We start from the raw sequence: 6,000 nt of genomic DNA, 5'->3' as shown, positions 1-6,000 counted from the left end.
ACAGTCAAAACCCTTTGGGATGCAGCAAAGGCAGTCCTAAGAGGAAAATACTTTGCAGTCTAGGACTATCTCAAGAAACAAGAAAAATCTCAAATATAAAACCTAACTGCACACCTAAAAGATCTAGACCCATAAGAGCAAAGAAACCCCAAGGCCAGAAGAAGAGAAATAATAAAGGTTAGAGAAGAAATAAACAATAAATAATAAAAAAGTAAAAAAACAGTAGAACATATCAAGGAATCTAAGAGCTGGTTTTTGAAAAAATTAACAAAATTGATAAACCCCTAGCCAGACTTCTGGTAAAAAAAAAAAAAAAGAGAGAGAGAGAGAAGGAACCCAAATAGATAAAATCACGAATGAAAGAGGAGAGATCACATCCAACATCACAAAAATACAAACAACCATCAGAGAATGCTATGAAAAATCATATGCCAACAAACTGGACAACCTGGAAGAAATGGACAAATTCCTAGACACCCACACACTACCAAAATTCAAATGGGAAGAAATAGTAAATTTGAATCAGTTGTCAAAAAATCTCTCAAGAAAAGAGTCCTGGGCCAGATGACTTTGTAGGGGAATTCTACCAGACATTTAAAGCAGAGTTCATACCAATCTTCCACAAGCTGTTCCAAAAATTAAAAACAGAAGGAAAGCTTCCAGACTCATTCCATGAAGCCAGCATTACCTTGGTTCCCAAACCAGAGACCCCACTAAAAAGGAATATCACAGGCTAATATCCCTGATGAACATGGATGCAAAAATTCTCACCAAGATATGAGCAAATCGAATTCAACAGCATATAAAAATAATTATTCACCGTGATCAAGTGGGATTCATTCCTGGGCTTGCAGGGCTGGTTCAATATTCACATATCAATAAACATGATACATCACATTAGTAGAAGAAAGGATAAGATCCATATGATCCTGTCAATTGATGCAGAAAAAGCATTTGACAAAATACAGCATCCTTTCTTAATAAAGGCCCTCAAGAAAGTCGAGATAGAAGGAACATACCTAAACATCAGAAAAGCCCACAGCTAATATCATCCTCAAAGGATTAAAATCTAAGAGCTTCCCCCCTGAGATCAGAAACACTATTTTTTATATTTTTTATCAGAAACAACAGGGATGTCCACTGTTGTTTACCACTGTTGTTTACCATAGGGTTGGAATTCCTAGCGTCAGCAATCAGACAAGAAAATTATATAAAAGGCATCAGAATTGGCAAAGAAGAATTCAAACTTTCACTTTTCGCAGACAATATGATGGTCTACATGAAAAATCTGAAAGACTCCACCAAAAACTGCTGGAACTGATCCATGCGTTCAGCAAAGTCACAGGGCACAAAATCAATGTTCAGAAATTGGTTGCATTTCTATATACCGATAATGAAACAACAGAAAGAGAAATCAAGAAATCGGTCCCATTTACAATGGCACCAAGAACCATGAAATACCTACGAATAAATCTAACCAAAGATGTAAAAGATCTGTATGCTGAAAAGTATTGAAAGCCTAGGAAAGACATTGAAGAAGACACAAAGAAATGGAAAAACATTCCATGCTCAAGGATTGGAAGAACAAATATTATTAAATTGTCAATACTACCTAAAGCAATCTACACATTCCATGCAATCCCAATCAAAATTGCACCACATTCTTCTCAGAGCTAGAACAAACAATCCTAAAATTTGTGTGGAGCCACAAAAGATCCTGAATAGCCAAAGTAATGCTGAAAAAGAAAACCAAAGGGGGAAGCTAAAGTCACAATCCCGGACTTTAGCCTCTACGACAAAGCTGCAATTGTCAAGACTGTATGGTCTTGGCATAAGAACAGAGACATGGACCAATGGAATAGAATTCTCTATTGAACCCAGAATTGGACCCACAAATGTATGGCCAGCTAACCTTTGACAAAGTGGGAAAGAGTATCCAATGGAAAAAAGACAATCTCTTTAGCAAATGTGCTGGGTGAGCTGGACAACAACATGCAGAAGAATGAGACTAGGCCACTTTTTTACACCACACACAAAAATAAACTCAAACTGGATGAAAGACTTAAAGGTGAGGCGTGAAACCATCAAAACCCTACAGAAGAAAACAGGCAACAACCTCTTTGACCTCAGCCATAGCAGTTTCTTGCTTGACACGTCTGCAAAGGCAAGGGAATTAAAAGGAAAAATGAACTACTGGGGCCTCATCAAGATGAAAAGCCTCTGCACTGCAAAGGAAACAGTCAACAACACTGAAAGGCAACCAACGGAATGGGAAAAGATATTTGAAAATGACATATAGGATAATGGGTTAATATCCAAAATCTTAAAGAATTTACAAACTCAACACCCAAAAAACAAATAATCCAGTGAAGGAATGGGCAGAGGACATGAATAGACACTTTTCCAAAAAAGACATCCAGAAGGCCAACAGACTAATGAAAAGATGCTTAGCGTCACTCATCATCAGGGAAATACAAATCAAAACCACAGTGAGATACCACCTCACACCAGTCTGAGCGGCTAAAATTAATAACTCAGGAAACAACAGATGTTGGTGAGGATGTGGCGAAACGGGAACCCTCTTGCACTGTTGGTGGGAATGCGAAGTGGTACAGCTGCTCTGGAAAACAGTGTGGAGGTTCCTCAAAAAAATTAAAAGTAGAACTACCCTATGATCAAGAAATTGCACTACTGGATATTTATTGAAAGGGTACAGGTGTGCTATTTCAAAGGGGCCCAGGCACCCCAATGTTTATAGAAGTGCTATCGAGAACAGCCAAAGTACAAGAGCCCAAATGCCTATTGACTGATGAATGGATAAAGAAGATATGGTGTGTGTATTCACACACACACACGCACACACACACACGCACACACACTGGAATATTATTTGTCAATCATAAAAATATGAAATCTTGCCGTTTGAAACAACATGGTTGGAACTAGAGTGTATTATGCTAAGTGAATTAAATCAGTCAGAGAGAGACAAATACGATTTCACTCATATGTGGAATTTAAGAAACAAAACATGAACATAGGGGAATTGAGGCAAAAATAAGATAAAAACAGAGAGGGGGACAAACCATAAGAGACTTTTAAATACAGAGAACAAAGTGAGGGTTGCTGGAGGGGTGTTGGGTGGGGTATGGGTTAAAAGGATGATGGGCATGAAGGATGGCATTTTTTTCTTAAATACTTTATTGTCAAGTTGGTTTACATATAACACCCAGTGCTCATCCCAACAAGTGCTCTTCTCCATGCCTATCACCCCCATTCCCCTCTCCCCCACCCCCATCAGCCCTCAGTTTGTTCTCAGCATTCAAGAGTTTCTCATGGTTTGCCTCACTCCCTCCCCTCAACTGTTTTTCCCCTTTTTCTCCCTCATCGTCCTCCGTTAACATCCTCCTAATCCACCTATATGTGCAAACATATGGTATTTGTCCTTCTCTGTCTGACTTCTTTCGCTCAGCGTAACACCCTCTAGTTCCATCCATGTTGCTACACATGGCCACATTTCATTCTTTCTCATTGCCATGTAGTATTCCATGGTATAAATATACCACATCTCAAGTTCTCAAGTGCGCATGGCACATTCTCCAAGATAGATCACATACTGGGACATAAAGCAGCCCTCAACAAATATAAAAGAATTGAGATCATACCGTGTACACTTTCAGATCACAATGCTATGAAACTTAAAATCAATCATGGGAAGAAGTCTGGAAAACCTCCAAAAACATGGAGGTTAAAGAACCCACTACTAAAGAACAGATGGGCCAATCAGGCAATTAGAGAAGAAATTTAAAAATATATAGAAACAAATGAACATGAAAATACAGCAATCCAAACTGTATGGGATATGGCAAAGGCAGTCCTAAGAGGAAAGTACATTGCACTCCAGGCCTACTTCAAGAAATTAGAAAAAGTGCAAGTACAAAATCTAACAGTGCACCTAAAGGAACTAGAGGGAGAGCAACAGGAGCACCCCAAACCCAGTAGGAGAAGAGAAATAATAAAAATCAGGGCAGAAATAAACAACATAGAAACCAAAAAAAAAAACAACCAAAAAAAAAAAAAAACCAGTCGAACAGATCAACAAAACCAAGAGTTGGTTTTTTGAAAAAATAAACAAAATTGACAAACCTCTAGCCAGGCTTCTCAAAAAGAAAAGAGAGAGCACTCAAATAGATAAAACCATGAATGAAAAAGGACTTATTACAACCAGCCCCTCAGAAATACAAGCAATTATCAAGAAATACTAAGAAACATTATATGCCAACAAACTAGACAACTTAGAAGAAATGGACGAATTCCTAAACACACACTCACTACCAAAAATCACACAGAAAGAGATAGAAAATCTGAACAGACCTGTAACTAGTGAGGAAATCGAATCAGTTATCAAAAATCTCCCAAGAAATAAGAGTCCTGGGCCAAATGGCTTCCCTGGGGAATTCTACCAGACATTTAAAACAGAAGTAATACCCATTCTTCTCAAGCTATTCGAAAAAGTAGAAATCGAAGGAAAACTTCTGGACTCATTTTACAAAGCCAGTATCACTTTGATTCCCCAGCCAGAGACCCAGCAAAAAAAGAGAACTAAAGGCCAATATCCTTGATGAATACGGATGCAAAAATCCTCAACAAAATACGTGCAAATCAAATCCAACAGCACATAAAAAGAATTATCTACCATGATCAAGTGGGATTCACTCCTGGGTAACTGGGCTGGTTCAATATTCGCAAGTCAATCAAGGCGATACATCACATTAACAAAAGAAAAGATAAAAACCATATGATCCTGTCGATAGATGCAGAAAAAGCATTTGACAAGATACAGCATCCCTTCTTAATAAAGACCCTCGAGAGAAAGTTGGAATAGAAGGAACTTACTTAAACATCACAAAAGGCATCTGTGAGAAGCCCTCAGCTAACATCCTCAGTGGGGAAAAACTGAGAGCTTTCCCCCTGAGATCAGGAACATGACAGGGATATCCACTCTCACCACTGTTGTTTAGCATAGTGCTGGAGGTCCTAGCATCACCCATCAGGCAACGAAAGGAAATCAAAGGCATCAGAATTGGCAAAGAAGAAGTCAAACTTTCACTTTTCGCAGACGACATGATACTGTAAATAGAAAACCCGACAGACTCCACCAGAAGCCTACTAGAACTGATCCATGAAATCAGCAATGTTGCAGGATACAAAATCAACGTACAGAAATTGGTTACATTTTTATACACCAAGAATGAAGCAACAGAAAGAGAAATCAGGAAACTGATCCCATTCACAATTGCACAAAAAAAACCCCCAAAACATAAAATACCTAGGAATAAACTTAACCAAAGATATAGGAGATCTATATGATGAAAACTATAGAAAACTTATGAAGAAAATTGAAGAAGACCCAAAGAAATGGAAAAATATTCCATGCTCATGGATTGGAAGAACAAATATTGTTAAAATGTCATTACTACCCAAAGCAATCTACACATTCAGTTCAGTCCCAATCAAAATTGCGTCAGCATTCTTCTCAAAACTAGAAGAAACTATCCTAAAATTTGTATGGAACCACAAAAGACCCAGAATAGCCAAAGTAATATTGAAGAAGAAAACGAAAATGGGAGGCATCACCATCCCAACTTTAGCCTCTACCACAAAGCTGTAATCATCAAGACAGTATGGTTCTGGCATAAAAACAGACACATAGACCAATGGAATAGAATAGAGAAGTCAGGATTGGACCCACAAAAGTATGGCCAACTAATCTTTGATAAAGCGGGGAAGAGCATTCAATGGAAAAAAGCCTCTTTAACAGATGGTTCTGGGAGAACTAGACAGCAATATGCAGAAGAATGAAACTAGATCATTTTTTCACACCATGCACAAAAATGAACTCAAAATGGATAAAGGACCTGAATGTGAGACAGGAAACCATCAAAATCCTAGAAGAGAAAGCAGGAAAAAACCTCCTTGACCTCAACCGCAGCAATTTCTTAC

This window comes from Hyaena hyaena, unplaced genomic scaffold, assembly GCF_003009895.1.
Source record: "Hyaena hyaena isolate Hyena2069 unplaced genomic scaffold, ASM300989v1 scaffold_2167, whole genome shotgun sequence".
In the NCBI taxonomy this organism is placed as follows: domain Eukaryota; kingdom Metazoa; phylum Chordata; class Mammalia; order Carnivora; family Hyaenidae; genus Hyaena; species Hyaena hyaena.
The sequence above is the reverse complement of the archived record's forward strand: the minus strand, read 5'-3'. Positions refer to the sequence as shown.